At 42.3% G+C, this 22,595-nt stretch overlaps 1 pseudogene; it reads right to left on the bottom strand.

Annotated features, from left to right (window-relative positions):
• Positions 1–814: 814 nt before the first annotated feature.
• Positions 815–22,595, bottom strand: part of LOC115105803 (anthrax toxin receptor 1-like) — a 45,816-nt pseudogene continuing 24,035 nt past the window's right edge.

Below are 22,595 nucleotides of genomic sequence, written 5' to 3'. Positions count from 1 at the left end.
CCCCTAAACCCTAACATGACAACTGATGGTGATTACCTGTGTCCATGTTGATCTGGCTTGTCAGTGGAAATCTGTCTGGACCAGAGACGAGGGGTTAGAACATCTACAGTGCTGAGTCTCCAGTGCTCAACATTACATCTGCTGTGTTCAAGGCTGCTCCACATGAATCTTTAATGAAACTGTACAAGTGCACCTTAAAGTCCAGGGACATGACAATATGTACTCTCTTACAGAATCCATATGCGGATGCTGCTAACAATTAAGACGTGTGTACATGCGTTCTGTATATAATGGGAAGTGGGTGGACTGAGGCATCTAAGCATGTGTGAATACAGTGATTGGTGTCAGTTGTCATGTGAAATTCAAAGCTAATTTTCCTCAGAACTTCCGACTACTGCATCCCCTAAAGCCCTGTCCTCCAGGGGCCAGGACAGATTAACAGAGAGAGAGAGAGCAGCAGGAGATGTTGCAGGCATTACATTCAATTTCAGGAAATTATTTTATATTATATTATTTACTAATTGGTCAGTCTGCCATTGGAAGGCCCACCTCAACCCTATTCAGACTTCTCAATGCATTATTCATATTGAGACATTTCTTCAGAGAGGAATTCTGTTTGAAGTTATTTCACCCGGTATGAAATAGCTTCCAGCATCCTAACTTTTCAATCTCATCTGTGAACCTGCGGACCATTACCCGTCTACTCTGCTCTATAGATGGAGTGAGTTAAATAGATTTAGGACATCATGTGGGATAGTTGTAGAATATAGAAGAAGCTTTTAAGCAAAATGATCATGAATTACATAACAGGAAATCATTGTTCTGAAATTCAATATTTTATTACAACAGGAAAAAAATGGCCTCACTGGTTTTGAATACATTCTATACATTAGTTGAAGATACTCAGCAAGCACACACTTAATAAACACATTTCTGGATTGGAAATGGAATTAGACCATGGTGGATTCACAGAGCTGCTCATTCCTAGTACCTCTAGGAATGGCGACACCATCAAAATGTCCCATATAACAACAGCCAAAGGTCACATCAAAAGGTCAATGTTCACTCGCTAGTTCCTGGTTGCCCAGTGGTAGGTCAGCCATGCTGAGTTTAAAGGCACAATCTGTCAGATGTGCTGATTTCTAATGGTCATTCATTTCAATTAATTACATAAATTATAATAATGACTTATGAGCTTAGTACATCTGCCTTACCCTATCATACCCCAATGTCTAAGGGTGTTACTCTTTTTTTTTGTAAACAATGTAAAGCTGAAAAAATATCCATCATCTCAAGTAGCAGGGTCCGACTGTTGAAATCCCATATTGTGCCTTTAAGAGTCCACAGGACTCTGCCACAGTCCACAGTCCATTATTTTTGCTTTTAAAACTCTTTGCATGATCTCTGTTAGCAAGTAAACCAAGTCATCTGTTCTTCCCCAGTCAGAGGTTTTCCTCTTTGCCAATGTGTCTGTCATTAATTAATCCAAAATACAAATCCATTTTTATCAATCAGCATGTAATATGTACCTAGTATAACACATAAAAGACACATTTCAGTTTAAATCTGAGCCATTGATCTTTTAACTTATGAAATATGTACAGTTGGAAGTCGGAAGTTTACATACACCTTAGCCAAATACATTTAAACTCAGTTTCACAATTCCTGACATTTAATTCTAGTAAAAAATCCCTGTCTTAGGTCAGTTAGGATCACCACTTTATTTTAAGAATGTGAAATGTCAGAATAATAGAAGAGAAGCTTTTATTTCTTTCATCACATTCAGAGTGGGTCAGACGTTCAATTATTATTTGGTAGCATTGCCTTTAAACTGTTTAACTTGGGTCAAACGTTTCGGGTAGCCTTCCACAAGCTTCCCACAATAAGGTGGGTGAATTTTGGCCCATTCCTCCTGACAGAGCTGGTGTAACTGAGTCAGTTGTAGGCCTCCTTGCTCGGAACACACACTTTTTCAGTTCTGCCCACACATCTTCTATAGGATTGAGGTCAGGGCTTTGTGATGGCCACTCCAAGACCTTGACTTTGTTGTCCTTAAGCCATTTTGCCACAAATTTGGAAGTCATTGTCCATTGGAAGATCCATTTGCGACCAAGCTTTAACTTCCTGACTAATGTCTTGATATGTTGCTTCAATATATCCACACAATATTCCATCCTCATGATGCCATCTATTTTGTGAAGTGCACCAGTCCCTCCTGCAGCCAAGCACCCCTACAACATGATGCTGCCACCCCCGTGCTTCACGGTTGGGATGGTGTCTTCGTCTTGCAAGCCTCCCCCTTTTTCCTCCAAAGATAACGATGGTCATTATGGCCAAACAGTTCTATTTTTGTTTCATCATACCAGAGGGCATTTCTCCAAAAAGTACGATCTTTGTCCCCATGTGCAGTTGCGAACCGTAGTCTGGCTTTTTTATAGCGGTTTTGGAGCAGTGGCTTCTTCCTTGCTGTGAGCGGCCTTTAAGGTTATGTCAATATAGAACTCGTTTTACTGTGGATGTAGATACTTTTGTACCGGTTTCCTCCAGCATCTTCACAAGGTCCTTTGCTGTTGTTCTGGGATTGATTTGAACCTTTCGCACCAAAGTATGTTCATCTCTAGGAGACAGAACGCGCCTCCTTCCTGAGCGATATGACGGATGCGTGTTTATACTTGCCTACTATTGTTTGTACAGATGAACGTGCTACCTTCAGGCATTTGGAAATTTCTCCCAAGGATGAACCAGACTTGTGGAGGTCTACAATTCTTTGTCTGAGGTCATGCTGATTTCTTTTGATTTTCCCATGATGTCAAGGAAATTGGCACTGAGTTTGAAGGTAGGCCTTGAAGTACATCCACAGGTACACCTCCAATTGACTCAAGTGATGTAAATTAGCCTATCAGAAGCTTCTAAAGCCATGACATAATTTTCTGGAATTTTCCAAGCTGTTTAAAGGCACAGTCAACTTAATGTATGTAAACTTCTGACCCACTGGAATTGTGCTGCAGTGAATTATAAGTTAAATAATCTGTCGGTAAACAATTGTTGGGAAAATTACTTGTGTCATGCACCAAGTAGATTTCCTAACCAACTTGCCAAAACTAACTGGAGTGGTTGAAAAACTAGTTTTAATGACTCCAACCTAAGTGTGTGTAAACTTCCGACTTCAACTGTAAGCGTATCCCTTCTGCTAAATATTGCATTTTTCTGCAAAGCAGTAAAGTATTGATATTATCTTCACTATAGTCTCGTGATCCATACTCAAAATCTTGCACTACCTGTAGCTAGCTACAGTATATGGAAGGATGCCCAAGATCCTGGTCAGTTGGAATAGAGCACATTAAAAATCTAATGGAACTTTGTTTCACAGATCAATTGCTCAGCTTCTCTATGATACTCTGAGTAAATTAGAAAGCATTTCTGATGACTAGAGTTGAGCTTGCTGTCCTGCCTGTCCAACTGTTGATAGTGGTTTTGATTGGTGGAGAAGGAGAGAAAGGCACAGTATTCAGGGGCCTTCAGGGTCCATGCTGCTCAGTTCTTTGATGGTCCTTGCTATCTGGGTCCTTGGGAAGTCCAACTCTGACGTCACCCCATTGAAGTTGAAATTGAAAATGGTAAGGGTTAAGGGTAGGGAAGTCCCATGGACCCCGGATAGCACTAACCGTTCTTGCTTTTGCCCTTCTCTTTCCTCACAGGCATTGGTCAGACGGATGTGGGGGAGGGCGGGAAGGGGGGAGCTCTGCATGGGGGTGGGGCCTGAGGGGGTGGGGGCAGAGAGCCAGTTGGGGAAGGGGTGTTGCGGAGCTAATGGGTGGAGGGGTGGCAGGGCAAAGAGGGGAGGGGTGGGAGGGCAAAGGGGTGGAGGGGTGGGTGGAGAAACAGATGGGGGAGGACTTAGAGAAGTGGGGGGCAGAGCTCGGTTTGGAGGGGGTGTAAGGGGGATGGGTGATGCAGGAGGGAGGGGGTGGAGTGGACGGCAGAGCGGGTAGAGTGGAGGTGGGAGAGGGGGGCATGTGGGAGAGGGTGCTGTGTGAGGAAGGGTGACTGTAGGTGTGAGGCAGACTGTAGATGGCTGTGGAGGGCTGGTTGTAGACTGGATAACGAGGAGCAGGGTAGGCTTTCACCCGGGTGAAGCTAATGCACCTGCCCTGTAAGTTAGGAGAGAGGGTTACAACAGGGAAGAGTGCAATCAGAGGCAGTCATCAGAGTTTTACTGATGCATTGGAATTATTTTATAACGTTTCCATGCAAAGTGGATTTATAGACTTTAGCGTCTCCATTCAAATAGGATTGGAAGGGAATACGATCTTTCATTTCATTTGTTTTCCTTTCGGAATAATGTGCTGACTCCGTCTTGTCTTCTGCTTAGCTATAAATGTCAAATTCAGTCAAAACAACAAGGAGATTTACTAAGGTAGCAACAGCTTTGGGAAGAGGGGGAATTGTGTGGATGGTTTGCCCCATCCTCCTATCCACATCTGTCATTGAGACCATATAAAAATAAAACTCCCAGCTAGGCTAGAGTTACAGGAAGGTGGGGATGTGGGTAGTCATCTAACATTAATGGTTTCAGCAGATTAGAACACATTCCTTCAGGTTGGAGCAATACAGTATTAGCACCTCAGCCTGTATATGCCAGGTTACTTTGTGCCTTCCTCGCAGCCACTCTGTCTGCGTACTGTTATAATGACTAACAGCTGCAACTTTTCTGCTCTATGATTTACTGCCTGGCTTGAAATTGTTTAAAATATTAGGTTTTAAGATTATTTAATGAAGAAATGGGCAGTGAGGGCATTGAAAAGGAGTTAACGAATTTAGGGACTTAATTGGCTTTCAAAACTGCCAACATGATGAGTGTGTAGGGAGGTAATGAAAATGCCCACTCTCAACTGCCTGGTGGAATAGTTTAGATGAAGAAAAAAAAGATTAAAGGTTCTGGAAGAATCGTCGCAAAAAAAACTAAGTGTAAAAAGAGAATAAAAAAGGAAGAGGGTAGACTGAAGCCGAGCCCCTCTCTATTTTCCATGCTGTCTGCTTTGCTCCTCAGGATGTGGTCTTGGCTCCACACCTTCCTATTTCCCTCACTTTTCCAGGAGTTTGAGTTCTTCTTTCTCTTGAGGATTTGCAACTGAGTGGGCCTAGGCATTACATAGTGTGGTCTCTGCCTCCTTAAAGGAGCAGTCTGTTGTTGCTACATCCATTTTTGTCTCATAAATGTTTTATATGTGCCCATTGATTCTTGAAGAAAGTAAATGCCTCATGAGCTTAGTTCTGTCAGAACCCAAAATATAAGCTTGTTTCACTCCAATGTTTGTAAACAAAGTAAATGTAAACACACACTATATGGCCTCAGAACATGGTTAAAGCTATAATTTTGATATCATGGAAACTTCATTGCTCTGTCTATGAATTTGAGAGTACACTTCTCCATAACCATCCCTCAGCTTTTCACCAAAGCAGGGGTGGGGAAACACTTTTACATTTTTTCAATTGTTGATTTCAACTGCTTTAACTGTTTCCTCTGATTGTATTTTTGTCCTGCTTCTCTTGCATAACAGCATATCTAAGTGCTGGGCCAGTGGGCCTTCTGATCCCTTAGAAGATCTTTGAAAGAAAATCCCCTGTAAGCTATCCTTCTCTGTCCCATATGTAAGCATCAGTCACACACTGGCTTTCTTATTGAGTTGCTAAAAGGGCTTTCCATGACTCTGCATATCCTTGCGTCAGCCCATACAGTGCAGTGACAGCAGGTAGCATCTATGCTGTTTGTCTTCGTGTCTTACCTTGTCTCCACGATGGGGTCTCATCACAGATACCCTATCATAGCCTTTCCTCAGGAATACCCACAGAGCATCCAGCTTGCCCTGAACAAAGACAGGCACAGTAAAGAGAAGAGAAAACATTACATAATAGACAAACAACATGATAATACCAATAATATTGACTGTGTGGTTGCATGTCAGTTGCTTTACTCTGCTGTGCTTTTTTTCTATACTGTATATAGTTTAGTATACAGGTCTTTTGATCAGTCTGTCTGTCTGCCTGGTGCTCTTTGTGCATGGAAAGCTGTGTCCCTCCACGTCATACCAGTCAGGGAGGAGGGTAGGTAGAGATAAAGGGGAAGGAATGTATTGGGTTGGGACTAGCACCAGCTCCCCTCTTCTCTGCAGATTTCGTCTTCCTGAGGTCGGCTCAGTTCATGCCTGGTTCATATTACGGCTCATCCAGCTGACTGAGACGTTATGAAACAAACTTCCTGGAAATGTTGACGCTACAGGAACACTGCAACTAACTAAGACTTGTTTTGATCATAGACATTTTTTGGTGGGTAATGGGATTTAGAGTGCATATGATTGTATGTGAGTGGAAGGTACTGCAATTTTGTTCTTGTTGTTGCCACACTCAATTACAAGAAATTTGAACTTGTATGGTATACCATACATGTTTTTGATCTTTTCCATGGAGTGGAGAGTGCATATGATGCACTTGTATTTCGATAGGAAGGTACTGCAATTTTGTTCTTGTTATTCCACTACTCAACTAGAAATTGTACCTTTTATGGTATCCACCTCATGCAACCTGGCAAGGGGTGGGTGTATCCAATTTGTTGCTATTGTTTTTCAACTTCCTGCGCATTGACACCGCTGGTGATGGTAAATGTAAATTACATTTATCAAAAATGCACACAGAATTGGAAAAATGTGTTAATTATCTGGTGAGGAAAATGATTGAAACATTTTAATAGCACTCAGAAGCTGATGAAGCGTTAGGAAAAGGCTATCCAGACATTCCTGACCTGCAAACCAATATTTAATTTCAGAATTGGTTAAAATTAGGTCAGGGTTTTGGATAAGCTAAGAGTCCGTTTTTGATTTTGGTGAGTCTTTTTGGAGGTCAGCAGTGTCCTTATAAATGCTCTTAGCATAATTAGCATTCCCCATAGTCATGGCAGGTTAACGTTAGCTTTGTGGCACAACAGACAGTCTTCATAAAATATTTCTGCATTGTTTCTGTAATTTGTCAATGTTATTCTGTGTCTAACAACATGTCTTTTCAAGTGTTGCTCTTTGATTGAAAATGGAAATAGCCTTTGTGGATAACGACTATTAGATACCGTGTAATTACGCTAGCTAGATAACAATCGATGTTGAGTCTATGGGAATGCTAATGTTGGCAACCTGCCACATGAGAATGTTTTTATTTTTTCAACCCAACAAAATTAAGAGGCAGTTTCAGAGGCAGTTTCACTTTCAGAGGCAGTTTGAAACTCGGTAGTGAGTGTTGCAACCGAGGACAGATGCTTGAGCACTCGGCGGTCCCATTCTGTGAGCTTGTGTGGCCTATAATTTTGCAGCTGAGCCGTTGTTGCTCCTAGACGTTTCCAGTTCACAATAACAGCACTTACACTTGACCGGGGCAGCTCTAGCAGGGCAGACATTAGACTAACTTGTTGGAAAGGTGGCTTCCGAGGAAGGTGCCACATTGAAAGTCACTGAGCTCTACTGAATTCTACTGCCAGTGTTTGGAGATTGCATGGCTACTCCAACCTTGGCCAACAGCTCCGCCCCCCACAGCTCCTCACCCAAGCCTCTCCAGGTTCTCCTTTACCCAAATCCAGATAGCAGATGTTCTGAAAGAGCTGCAAAACCTGGACCCGTACAAATCAGCTGGGCTTGACAATCTGGACCCTCTATTTCTGAAACTATCCGCCGCCATTGTCGCAACCCCTATTACCAGCCTGTTCAACCTCTCTTTCATATCGTCTGAGATCCCGAAGGATTGGAAAGCTGCCGCAGTCATCCCCCTCTTCAAAGGGGGAGACACCCTGGACCCAAACTGTTATAGACCTATATCCATCCTGCCCTGCCTATCTAAGGTCTTCGAAAGCCAAGTCAACAAACAGGTCACTGACCATCTCGAATCCCACCGTACCTTCTCCGCTGTGCAATCTGGTTTCCGAGCCGGTCACGGGTGCACCTCAGCCACACTCAAGGTACTAAACGATATCATAACCGCCATCGATAAAAGACAGTACTGTGCAGCCGTCTTCATCGACCTTGCCAAGGCTTTCGACTCTGTCAATCACCATATTATTATCGGCAGACTCAATAGCCTCGGTTTTTCGGATGACTGCCTTGCCTGGTTCACCAATTACTTTGCAGACAGAGTTCAGTGTGTCAAATCGGAGGGCATGCTGTCCGGTCCTCTGGCAGTCTCTATGGGGGTGCCACAGGGTTCAATGCTCGGGCCGACTCTTTTCTCTGTATATATCAATGATGTTGCTCTTGCTGCGGGCGATTCCCTGATCCACCTCTACGCAGACGACACCATTCTATATACTTTTGGCCCGTCATTGGACACTGTGCTATCTAACCTCCAAACGAGCTTCAATGCCATACAGCACTCCTTCCGTGGCCTCCAACTGCTCTTAAACGCTAGTAAAACCAAATGCATGCTTTTCAACCGATCGCTGCCTGCTCCCGCATGCCCGACTAGCATCACCACCCTGGATGGACCACCCTGGATGGTTCCGACCTTGAATATGTGGACATCTATAAGTACCTAGGTGTCTGGCTAGACTGCAAACTCTCCTTCCAGACTCACATCAAACATCTCCAATCGAAAATCAAATCAAGAGTCCGCTTTCTATTCCACAACAAAGCCTCCTTCACTCACGCCGCCAAGCTTACCCTAGTAAAACTGACTATCCTACCGATCCTCGACTTCGGCGATGTCATCTACAAAACGGCTTCCAACACTCTACTCAGCAAACTGGATGCAGTCTATCACAGTGCCATCCATTTTGTCACTAAAGCACCTTATGCCACCCACCACTGCGACTTGTATGCTCTAGTCGGCTGGCCCTCGCTACATATTCGTCGCCAGACCCACTGGCTCCAGGTCATCTACAAGTCCATGCTAGGTAAAGCTCCGCCTTATCTCAGTTCACTGGTCACGATGGCAACACCCATCCGTAGCACGCGCTCCAGCAGGTGTATCTCACTGATCATCCCTAAAGCCAACACCTCATTTGGCCGCCTTTCGTTCCAGTACTCTGCTGCCTGTGACTGGAACGAACTGCAAAAATCGCTGAAGTTGGAGACTTTTATCTCCCTCACCAACTTCAAACATCAGCTATCTGAGCAGCTAACCGATAGCTGCAGCTGTACATAGTCTATTGGTAAATAGCCCACCCATTTTCACCTACCTCATTCCCATACTGTTTTTATACTGTTTTTTATTTATTCACTTTTCTGCTCTTTTGCACACCAATATCTCTACCTGTACATGACCATCTGATCATTTATCACTCCAGTGTTAATCTGCAAAATTGTAATTATTCGCCTACCTCCTCATGCCTTTTGCACACATTGTATATAGACTGCCCCTTTTTTTCTACTGTGTTATTGACTTGTTAATTGTTTACTCCATGTGTAACTCTGTGTTGTCTGTTCACACTGCTATGCTTTATCTTGGCCAGGTCGCAGTTGCAAATGAGAACTTGTTCTGAACTAGCCTACCTGGTTAAATAAAGGTGAAATAAAAAAAATATTTTAAAAAGTGTGCGAGATTTTATATACCTGTCAGAAACGCGTGTGGCTGAAATAGACAAATCCATTAACTTGAATGGGTGTTCACATACTTTTGTATATATAGTGTATTTACCAACATCTCTTCCCTGTGTAACAACAGTCCGGAATGGGTCTTAAGTTGGAAAACAAACACATTTGATCAGGAACTGGGCGTGGCTACGTAACATAAAGTGAACAGTACCTTTATAGGGGAGTACCATTTCTGGGGACTGATGGGTTTATGCATGCCGTTGTTGAGAGTGCGTGTTGGTGCCATGTCAAACTCCTGCTCTGGCATCTTGACGCGGGCATTCTTGGCTTTCTCTAGTTTGGCCCCCTCCTCAGTAGAACCTTTGTCGCCCCAGCGGACCTGAACAGGGACAGTCAATAACAGTCAGTGGCAGAGGAATGGTAATATAATGAGCAGAGCTGAGCCGTAATTGGATGAAGGGCACAGCAGCCCGGGCACAACAGTCAGTGTATGTCTTTCTCACCTCCATTCTCTTGATGCCACCCACACCTCGGCCACCGTAGTATGAGGCATCCACAGTGGGCCACCTCTTCTTGGGATACCCGTCCTCGTCCTCGTCCTTACAATAGTGAAAATAGTAAAAATAAAGAAAAACCCTTGAATAAGTAGGTGTGTCCAAACTATTGATTGGTACTCTGTAGCATGGCATCCTTGTGGTGTGTGACCATGGAGTATCCCTGTTAGAAACTGTAGCCACATCTAAGAGACTGAAAACAGTTACAGTAACTAAACTTGAAGCAAACTTGTAGCATGACTAAACTCCTCTCTCTACCTAAAGAGCTGGGGGCTGCTATCCAGTTTAATGGACAGAAAGTCAAAAACAACTCCATCCATCTGGAATAAGGTCAGACAATCTGCCCTGTCAGGTCCTGGCTGCATTGCCCCTCTCACCTACAACTGCAGTCCAGTCACTCTCTTGGTTGGCGGTCCACATGCAGACAGTGTGTTCTTTGGCAAGAGAGCCAGGAGGCCAACCTCCCTTCATAAAAAAATATGTTTTTATTATATATAAAAAAGTATTTAGTCAGCCACCAATTGTGCAAGTTCTCCCACTTAAAAAGATGAGAGAGGCCTGTAATTTTCATCATAGGTACACTTCAACTATGACAGACAAAATTAGAAAAAAATCCAGAAAATCATATTGTATGATTTTTTTAATGAATTTATTTGCAAATTATGGTGGAAAATAAATATTTATCGGATGGTTCTGGAAATCGAATCCACTATACTAACGTTGCAAGCGCCATTCTCTACTTACTGAGCTACAGAGCACTGAAATGGTGCTGTACAGATCAGGACCTTGGGTGATTGACTACCTTGTGCTTTTTCTTTTTACCGGTGTGATTTCTTTAGGTAAAGGAGGGAGATTAGTTTGTGTGTGTGTGAGCGAGTGAGAGAGAAACCTCATTTAGCTTGACCATGGCTTTTTGTGTTGCCTCTGTATTATCTTCCATAACAACCCACTGGGCACACACGTCAATTCAACGTCTATTCCACGTTGGTTCAATGCAACTTCATTGTAATGACATGGAAACGACGTTGATTCAACCAGTGTGTGCCGAGTGGGTACCCTCCTCGGGTACCAGTCCCTATGCCCTGCTACATTTTGAACCCAACTCATGTTTTTCAGATTGATGACATCGATGCCTCAATTTTTAATTTTTTAATTTTACCTTTATTTAACTAGGCAAGTCAGTTAAGAAACAATTCTTATTTTCAATGACGGCCTAGGAACAGTGGGTTAACTGCCTGTTCAGGGGCAGAACGACAGATTTGTACCTTGTCAGCTCGGGGATTTGAACTTGCAACCTTTCGGTTACTAGTCCAACACTCTAACCACTAGGCTCAATGTTTCTTTTTCCATGCTGAACGTCTGCTTCTGTCGGGTTAAAATTGAAAATGACAGCTGTGAGTCAATAACTCTATCTAATCCCTATTATGCTCCTGCAGGTTCAGAGCCCTTTGAGGCAGAGACAGCTGGCTGTTTCAGAGCAGACAACAGGAGACTGAGAGAGACACAGAGAGCCTTATAACAGGGTATGATAGGGATGTTTCAACTCTGCAAAGTCTAGAAACAAAGTATATGAGACTACAAGATTTACTCACTGAGCTGTCCTCCAGTACCGGAGGTGGAGGCTCATGGATGATCTGCAAAGATGGAAAAAGAAACTGAATCATAATCATGAAAAAATATTTTTTTCCATTGGCATACTGGCAGCGTCTCTGCTGGGGTACAGGAAATTAGTTTGAATTTGAGTGTTTGATAATGAGAGAATGGTTTGATGACAGAGTGTTATCTACAGTGCCTAGTGAAAGTCTACAGTACACACCCCTTGCACGGTCTTTACAGAGGGTTTATTTGCTGTATTGTCATGCAGAATTACTTAACAGCCTTAGTGCAAACAAAATGGATGATTTGGAATGGATTTTTGGAGTGAATGCAATGTTGTTGATCCTCTTTATTTTCAAGTGTTGTGGCGGCAACATCATGTTATGTGCACGCTTGCCACCGGCAGGGACTGGGGAGTTTCTCAGGATAAAAAAAAAACATGAAAGGAGCAAAGCGCCATATCAAATGTTATTGGTCACATACACATGGTTAGCAGATGTTAATGCGATTGTAGCAAAAGGCTTGTGCTTCTAGTTCCGACCATGCAGTAATATCTAGCAAGTAATCTAACAATTTCACAACAACTACCTTATTTATACACACAAGTGTAAAGGAGTGAATAAGAAAATGTACATATAAATATATGTATGAGCGATGGCCGAACGGCATAGGCAAGATGCAGTAGATGCTATAGAGTACAGTGTATACATATGAGATGAGTAATATAGGGTATGTAAACATTATTTAAAGTGGCATTGTTTAAAGTGACTAGTGATACATTTATTACATCCAATTTTAAATTATTAAAGTGGCTAGAGATTTGAGTCAGTATGTTGGCAGCAGCCACTCAATGTTAGTGATGGCTGTTTAACAGTCTGATGGTCTTGAGATAGAAGCTGTTTTTCAGTCTCTCGGTCCCAGCTTTGATGCACCTGTACTGACCTCGCCTTCTGGATGATAGCAGGGTGAACACCCGTGGCTCGGGTGGTTGTTGTCCTTGATGATTTTTTTGGCCTTCCTGTGACATAAGGTGGTGTAGGTGTCTTGGAGGCCAGGTAGTTTGCCCCCAGTGATGCGTTGTGCAGACCTCACTACCCTCTGGAGAGCCTTACGGTTGTGGGCGGAGCAGTTGCCGTACCAGGTGGTGATACAGCCTGACAGGATGCTCTCGATTGTGCATCTGTAAAAGTTTGAGTGTTTTGGTGACAAGCCAAATTTCTTTAGCCTCCTGAGGTTGAAGAGGTGATTTTGCGCCTTCTTCACCACACTGACTATTTGTTTGTCCGTCATGTGTATGCCGAGGAACTTAAAACTTTCCACCTTCTCCACTACAGTCCCGTCGATGTGGATAGTAGTGTGCTCCCTCTGCTGTTTCCTGAAGTCCACGATCATCTCCTTTGTTTTGTTGACGTAGAGTGTTAAGTTGTTTTCCTGACACCACACTCCGAGGGCCCTCACCTCCTCCCTGTAGGCCGTCTCGTCGTTGTTGGTAATCAAGCATACCACTGTAGTGTCGTCTGCAAACTTGATGATTGAGTTGGAGGCGTACATGGCCACGCAGTCATGGGTGAACAGGGAGTACAGGAGAGGGCTGAGAACGCACCCTTGTGGGGCCCCAGTGTTGAGGATCAGCGGGGTGGAGATGTTGTCCAGGACCCAGTTGCATAGGGCGGGGTTGAGACCCAGCGTCTCGAGCTTAATGACGAGTTTGGAGGGTACTATGGTGTTGAATGCTGAGCTGTAGTTGATGAACCGCATTCTTACATAGGTATTCCTCTTGTCCAGATGGGTTAGGGGAGTGTGATTGCGATTGAGTCGTCTGTGGACTTATTGGGGCGGTAAGAAAATTGGAGTGGGTCTAGAGTGTCAGGTAGTGTGGAGGTGATATAATCCTTGACTATTCTCTCAAAGCACTTCATGATGACGGAAGTGAGTGCTACGGGGCAATAGTCGTTTAGCTCCGTTACCTTAGCTTTCTTGGGAACAGGAACAATGGTGGCCCTCTTGAAGCATGTGGGAACAGCAGACTGGGATAGGGATTGATTGAATATGTCCGTAAACACACCAGTCAGCTGGTCTGCGCATGCTCTGAGGATGCGGCTAGGAATGCCGTCTGGGCCGGAAGCCTTGCGAGGGTTAACACGTTTAACTTCTCTGGAATATCTGGGACGGTAGCGGCGCACCTCGCCAACAGCCAGTGAAATTACAGGGGGCCAAATTCAAAACAACAGAAATCCCATAATTAAAATTCCTCAAACATACAAGTATTATACACCCTTTTAAATATAAACTTATTGTAAATCCAGCCACAGTGTCCAATTTCAAATAGGCATTACGGCGAAAGCACACCAAACGATTGTTAGGTCAGCACCTCGTCACAGAAAACCATACAGCCATTTTCCAGCCAAGGAGAGGGCTCACAAAAGTCAGGAATAGCGATTAAATTAATCACTAACCTTTGATGATTTTCATCAGATGGCACTCACAGGACTTCATGTTACACAATAAATGTGTGTTTTGTTCGATAAAGTTAAACTTTATGTCCAAAAACCTCATTTTAAATTGGTGTGTTATGTTCAGAAATGCATCGTCTCAAACAAACATCCAGTGAAAGTGCAGAGAGCCACATCAAATTACAGAAATACTTATAATAAACATTGATAAAAGATACAAGTGTTATGCATTGAATTATAGATAAACTTCTCCTTAATGCAACCGCTGTGTCATATTTCAAAAAGGCTTTACGGCGAAAGCACACCTTGCGATTATGTTAGGTCAGCACCTAGCCACAGAAAAACATTTTCCAAAGAAGGAGAGGTGTCACAAAAGTCAGAAATAGCGTAATAAATATTCACTTACCTTTGATGATCTTGATTGGAATGCACTCCCAGGAATCCCAGTTCCACAATAAATGTTTGTTTTGTACGATAAAGTCCATCATTTATGTCTAATACCTCCTTTTTGGTTGCGTGTTTAGCCCAGTAATCCAAATGCTCAATGCGCGATCTCTTAGTTCAGACAAAGTCCAAAAAGTTATATTACAGTCCGTAGAAACATGTCAAACGATGTATAGAATCAATCTTTAGGATGTTTTTATCATAAATCTTCCATAATGTTTCAACCGGAAAATTATTTTGTCTTTAGAAATGAAAAGGAACGCAGCTACCTCTCACGGCCACGCATATGATTTAGCTCATGGCATTCTGCCAGACACCTGACTCAAACAGCTCTTATTTTCTCCCCCTTCATAGTAGAAGCCTGAAACAAGGTCCTAAAGACTGTTGACATCTAGTGGAAGCCTTAGGAAGTGCAATATGACCCCATATACACTGTATATTCGATAGGCAATGACTTCAAAAACTACAAACCTCAATTTCCCACTTCCGGGTTGGATATTTTCTCAGGTTTTTGCCTGCCATATGAGTTCTGTTATACTCACAGACTTCATTCAAACAGTTTTAGAAACTTCAGTGTTTTCTATCCAAATCTACTAATTATATGCATATTCTAGCTTTTGGGCCTGAGTAGCAGGTAGTTTACCAAGCTACTCAATACTGCCCCCCAGTCCCAAAGAAGTTAAATGTTTTACTCACGTTGGCTGTGGTGAAGGAGAGTCTGCAGGTTTTGGTAGCGGGCCATGACGGTGGCACTGTATTGTCCTCAAAGCAAGCAAATAAGTTGTTTAGTTTGTCTGGGAGCGAGACATCAGTCTGTGACGGGGCTGGTTTTCTTTTTGTAGTCCGTGATTGCCTGTAGACCCTGCCACATTCCTCTCATGTCTGAGCAGTTGAATTGCGACTCTACTTTGTGTCTATACTGACGCTTAGCTTGTTTGGTTGCCTTGCGGAGGGAATAGCTACACTGTTTGTATTCGGTCATGTTTCCGGTCGCCTTGCCTCTGTGCTTTCAGTTTTGCATGAATGCTGCCATCAATCCACTGTTTCTGGTTGGGGAAGGTTTTAATAGTCGCTGTTGGTACAACATCACCGATGCACTTGCTAATAAACTTTCTCACCGAATCAGCATATACATCAATGTTGTTGTTCGACGCTATCTGGAACATATCCCAGTCCATGTCATCGAAGCAATCTTGAAGCGTGGAATCAGTTTGGTCGGACCAGTGTTGAACAGACCTGAGCACTGGTTTTTCCTGTTTTAGTTTCTATCTATAGGCTGGGAGCAACAAAATAGAGTAATGGTCAGATTTGCCGAAAGGAGGGCGAGGGGTTGCTTTGTATGCGTCGCGGATGTTAGAGTAACAATGATCCAGATCCAGGTTAAATGTTTACATTTACATTTAATTTAAATGTTAGAGGAAAACCCGCCGTAGTATTCTGAGAACCTAACCCCGGGATAGTTTTATTTTACAGCGAGACAATTACACACATTTTAATGCCAAAGACACACCAGACTGGCTTTCCGAGGTGGTGAGTGTTCCTGAATGGACCAGTCTCAGTCCTGACTTAAATCTGCTTGAAAATCAGAGACATGGTTTGAATATTGCTGTCCTACAATTATTCCCAACCAAATTTACTGAACTTGAGCAATTTTTACAAAAACAAGAGATATACAATGAGTATGCAAAACATTAAGAACTGAAAGCTATGATCCCTTATTGATCTCACTTGTTAAATCCACTTCAGTCAGTGTAGGTGAAGGGGAAGAGACCGGTTAAATAAGGATTTTTAATAAGCCTTGAGGCAATTGATACATGACTTGTGTATGTGTGCCATTCAGATGGTGAATGGGCAAGACAAAATATTTAAGTGCCTTTTGAACAGGATATGGTAGTAGGTGCCAGGCGCAGAGGTTTGTGTCAAGAACTGTAACGTTTCTGAGTTTTTCACGCTCAACAGTTTCCCATGTGTATCAAGAGTGGTCCACCACCCAAAGGACATCCAGCCAACTTGACACAACTGTGGGAAGCATTGGAGTCAACATGGGCCAGCATCCCTGTGGAATGCTTTCGAGACCTTGTAGAGTCCGCGCCCCGATGAATTGAGGCTTTTTTGAGGGCGAAAGGGGGGTTGCAACTCAATATTAGGAAGGTGGTACTAACGTTTGGTATGCTCGGTGTATGTTGTCCTAAGAGATGTGCAAAGTTTGTAGAATCTTATTCAAAATTATACACAGCTGTAATGGATGCCAGTATTAACTCTGGGGTGTGAAAAAATATAAAATTGAATCCCCTTTTAGATGTAATTTTAAAGCTGCAAAACATGAAGAATGTGCAAGGGGTGTGTAGACTTTCACTAGCGACTATATTCATTTTTTGTATGTTTGTTTTATGAGCTACTGTAGATGAAACACAATCTCATGAACAAATACTGCTGTGTACTGCAATATCCTAATGCACACACACTTCACGAAATGATTACAAAAAGTATCTCCTCGTGGACTTTCGTTGGGACAAGATGGCTGACGTACCACTGTGCAGCAGAGAGGCCAGAACCACCAGAGCAGAGCCAGCGTCAGGAGGAGCAGCAGGATGAGCAGAGCTATGGCCAAAAATGTCCCGTCAGACTGGGGGAGGCCGAGAGAGGAAATAAGGTCAGAACCTGGTGTACGTAAACTAAAATCTGTGCTTGAACACAAGCTATATTACCCCCCAGGAATAGACATGGAAGAGTACAGTACTAAAATGAGCCAAACAATTAGAAGCACAACACTGTGTAGAGAAGTGAAGGGTTGATACTTACACAGCTGACAGAGGTGATGGTGACAGAACTAGATATGAAACTCAGGCCATTGTTCATACTGACGTGGAGGGTAGCTGCCCTGAGGGAGGTGAGAGGAAGTTGAGGGGTGAGGTGACTGCACTGCTTATATATTTTGCTCTAATATCCTTCAACACATCTCTGTTTTAATTTCAGAGACCGACTGCTTTTCTGAGAAAATACAGTTAAAGTCAGAAGTTTACATACACCTTAGCCAAATACATTTAAACTCAGTTTTTCACAATTCCTATCATTTAATCATAGTAAAAAATCCCTGTCTAAGGTCAGTTAGGATCGCCACTTTATTTTAAGAATGTGAAATGTCAGAATAATATTAGAGAGAATGATTTATTTCACCTTATATTTCTTTCATCACATTCCCAGTGGGTCAGAAGTTTACATACACTCAATTAGTATTTGGTAGCATTGCCTTTAAATTGTTTAAGTTGGGTCAAATGTTTCGGGTAGACTTCCACAAGCTTCCCACAATAGTTGGGTTTATTTTGGCCCATTCCTCCTGACAGAGCTGGAGTAACAGTCCGAGTAAGGAGGCCTACAAACCTAACACACTTTTTCAGTTCTGCCCACAGATTTTCTATGGGATTGAGGTCAGGGCTTTGTGATGGCCACTCCAATACCTTGACCTTGTTGTACTTAAGCCATTTTGCCACCATTTTGAAAGTATGCTTGGGGTCATTGTCCATTTGGAAGACGCATTTGCGATCAAGCTTTAACTGATGTCTTGAGATGTTGCTTCAATATATCCACATCATTTTCCGTCCTCATGGTGCCATCTATTTTGTGAAGTGCACCAGTCCCTCCTGCAGTAAAGCATCCCCACAACATGATGCTGCCACCCCTGTGCTTCACGGTTGGGATGGTGTTCTTCTCATTTTCTGGATTTTTTCTCTCTCATTTTGTCTGTCATAGTTGAAGTGTACCTATGATGAAAATTACAGGCCTCTCTCATCTTTTTAAGTGTGAGAACTTGCACAATTGGTGGCTGACTAAATACTTTTTTGCCACACTGTATGTTTATCTTAGTGTGTCATGAGTAGGGTTTGGCATGCATCAATTAAAGCAGTGAGGATGTGAGAGTTAAACAGTCACTTACGTCCCCTCCTCCTCCAATACTGGAGCTGGACACAGCAGGTAGGTGTCTCTCACGACCAATGGTCTTTTCACTATGAGATTATAGAAGAGAATGCATTGTATTATGTGTGTATATGAATACCTAATTCTGTGGATAATGTGCCTCATTATAAATCCCATGCAGTAGCTATGCATCCAGCTAGAGGTGCATGGAAATAAAATCAAAAATAAAATCAACAAAATACAGTTAAGTAGCTAATTCATTACCAAACTGTGCTATTAATTTAACTATTTATCTTAGTTAAAGTATTATAGTTTCAAAGAGTTGTAGATCAAAGAGTGTTTCAAAGACTATAGTTGAAATTGAAATACTTTGAGACAAGTTGTGGCCCTTTACTTGTGGAAAATGAAGCAACTGAAATCTTTCAGAGTGAGTGTGGTTTATTTACCCTGGCCGAGAGAACTTCCAGTGTGTGCATATGGCACATAAGATCCACATTCCTTCTGTACATCTGAGAAGCCTTAAGTATTCAACCAGATGAATTAAAGTGTGTGTGTAGGGGAGTGAGGAAAGACAGACCAGAACTCATTAGGATTTGTAATAACAGTGGGCATGCTATAACCCCCTCTTGCTTGTGGCTAAATCAAACGTAGCCCCATTTCGCATAATGCCTCAGGAAAGAATGTAGAAATGTTTCTTCAGTGTAAATAATTGGACTACTCTACTGAATATTGCTTGTCAAAGGATATTATTGCAAGTCCCTTATCCATGGAACTTTTGGAGATTCTAGATGAAATAAACCCTTGCCTTTAAAGCTTCAGAGAGCCTTCTACCTAGCTTTTCAGAGACACTGAGGCTACAGCAGATGTGCTAGATCAGTTTTGGATGAGTGAACGGAACAAAGAAACCTAATTAAATCTCCAACTCAGATCTATGCACTGCTGCCGACTCCATTGGTGTGGAATTTGCAACCAGACAGTGGTTTGCAACTTTTGAGCGAGGGTAATCTCTTGCATCAAAATATTTGTAGTCCTTTCTTGGTCCAATGTTCTGTCATGTGTAGGGCACCTTGTGGGATACTGCTGTTCTACATTGGCTCAATTAAATGGTTAGGTAAGGAACAGAAGACAGGCAGAAATTGTCTTGAGAACCCAACTGGTGCCTGTTTGATCTAATGAGCTTTCTTTCAGGATCATTCCTTTAGGTTCTTTCGTTCAGGATGTTTGAAATCCTTCTCTTTTGTATTTGCCTGTTTCATAGTCACAGTCGATAACAGCCAACTCACTGTGACATTGCTGAAACATATCTCTTTCTAAGCCTCATTAGAAATTAGAAATCCAGATCATTCAAATCAGGGGTGTTACTGATGGGATTCATTAAGTTAATGGTCGGTAAATTGTAGATACCATAACTTCCACTTACTCAAAGTGAGAGTGTCGTTGATGCGGAAGCTACAAAGGACCTTCCCCACCTCGCGGGCATGTGAGAAACCATTTCCTTTCACTACCACCTGGAAGGACTCTAAGGAGGGATGAAAGGGAGAGAACCATCATCAATGCCATGTGTTCACCTTGATAATCATAAGTAAAGTGGAATTACAGTTGATAATGATATTTTCAAAACCTTATTTCCTGAGGCCAAAAGCTTCCCAATTCTCCATAATGATACATCCCACTGGGCACACCATGTCATTTCAACGTGAATAATTGGGTAATATTTGGTAGATGCATTGATCAATGCAGGGCGGCAGGGTAGCCTAGGGGTTAGAGCGTTGGACTAGTAACCGTAAGGTTGCAAGTTCAAACCCCCGAGCTGACAATGTACAAATCTGTCGTTCTGCCCCTGAACAGACAAGTTAACCCACTGTTCCTAGGCCGTCATTGAAAATAAGAATTTGTTCTTAACTGACTTAACTGACTCGGTAAATAAAGGTAGAAAATGAGATTCCAAACTATTTTCATCCACTCAAAAAAACGTTTTTTTGAATTCCCAACGTGTTATCACTATGCCTTCAACCATCTAAAAGAACAATTCAATTCCAATGGAAAATCCGTATCTGATTTCTGGTTTAGTTGTCACCTAAATGTGTTATCAATGCGCTTTCAACCATTTAAAAGCACAACAACATTTAAATGGGAATTCAATGTCAGATATTTTGTTTATTTATACAACAACTTAATGTGTTATCAATGTGCGTCATCTAATAGCACAACCAAATTACCTGGAATGCAATTGAAATTGCATTAAACTACATGATGCAAGTGATCAATGCCATATGAGATTCTGTTCAGATAACTGTAGCAATTGTGAAGATTTCCACAGAACTGCGACCCTGAACATGCACGATTCCTATGATTACATAAGAAGACATTTTACAGGAACTTCAATGTGCATGGATGTGTTACAAATTTTAAGTTTGAATAAATACTGTTACATTAGTTTGTACGATAGCCTTAACATTAGGCTATTTACTGTCTTACAAAAGTAATATTGAATTGTGTTTGGTTGACAATGCAACCAAATATAAACATTTAAAGGAGATGTATCTATTACTTGGATAGTTCAATATGAGCCACTGGCTTAATCTGCTTATTTTATTTTATTTTTTAAACTTTTATGAGCTTGAAACCCTAGGCCTATATGTATTGTCTATTTTTAGAATGTAAACAATAGCTGTTGATGACTTCCCAAATGCTATATACTGTAGGTCTAAATATGGTTACATATCATTTGCTCTGTTGAACCTACCCTTTGGAATGACTTATATAGCAACAGTGAATCTATTAAGTGGAGACTTCTCAACAATCATTCTCATGATAACACATGGTTATAGTCAAATATCAACGCTAAGCAGGGCTGGGTTTGGTTAAAGCCCTGGATGGGAGACTGAAGGGATAGCTATAGATACAGCGCATTTGGAAGGTATTCAGACCAATTGACTGTTTCCCACATTTTGTTACGTTACAGCCTTATTCTGAAATGGATGAAATAGTTTGTTTTCCTCATCAATCTGAACACAATACCCCATAATGACAAAGCAAAAACACTATTTTTTTTCTTTCTTCAAATTAGTTAAAATAAAAACTGAAATATCACATTTACATAAGTATTCAGACCCTTTACTCAGTACTTTGTTGAAGCACCTTTGGCAGCGATTACAGGCTCAAGTCAAATGTTATTTGTCACATGCGCGGAATACAACAGGTAGACCTTACAGTGAAATGCTTACTTACGAGCCCTTAATTAACCAACAATGCAGTTTTAAGAAAAAAAATGTAAAAAATAAAAGTAACAAATAATGAAGAGCAGCAGTAAAACAACAATAGCGAGGCTACATACAATGGATACCGGTACAGAGTCAATGTGCGGGGGCACCGGTTAGTCGAGGTAATTGAGGTATTATATACATGTACTGTAGGTAGAGTTATTTAAGTGACTTATGCAGAGGTAATAACAGAGAGTAGCAGCAGCATAAAAGAGTGAAGAGGTGGTGCGGGGGGGGGGGGGTCAATGTAAATAGTCTGGGTAGCCATTTGATTAGATGTTCAGGAGTCTTATGGCTTGTGAATAGAAGCTGTTTAGAAGCCTCTTGGACCTAGACTTGGCGCTTCGGTTACCGCTTGCCGTGCGGTAGCAGGGAGAACAGTCTATGACTAGGGTGGCTGGAGTCTTTGACAATTTTTAGGGCCTTCCTCTGACACCACCTGGTATAGAGGTCCTGGATTGCAGGAAGCTTGGCTCCAGTGATGTACTGGGCCTTACGCACTACCCTCTATAGTGCCTTGCGGTCGGAGGCTGAACAGTTGCCATACCAGGAAGTGATGCAACCAGTCAGGATGCTCTCGATGGTGCAGCTGTAGAGCCTTTTGAGGATCTGAGGACCCATGCCAAATTTTCTCCTGAGTGGGAATAGGTTTTGTCGTGCCCTCTTCACGACTGTTTTAGTGTGCTTGGACCATGTCCGTTTGTTAATGTGGACACCAAGGAACTTGAAGCTCTCAACCTGCTCCACTACAGCCCCGTCGATGAGAATGGGGGTGTGCTCGGTCCTCCTTTTTCTGTAGTCCAC

Source organism: Oncorhynchus nerka, linkage group LG22 (assembly GCF_034236695.1).
Source record: "Oncorhynchus nerka isolate Pitt River linkage group LG22, Oner_Uvic_2.0, whole genome shotgun sequence".
NCBI lineage: Eukaryota > Metazoa > Chordata > Actinopteri > Salmoniformes > Salmonidae > Oncorhynchus > Oncorhynchus nerka.
This window is presented reverse-complemented; position numbering and strand designations above follow the sequence as displayed.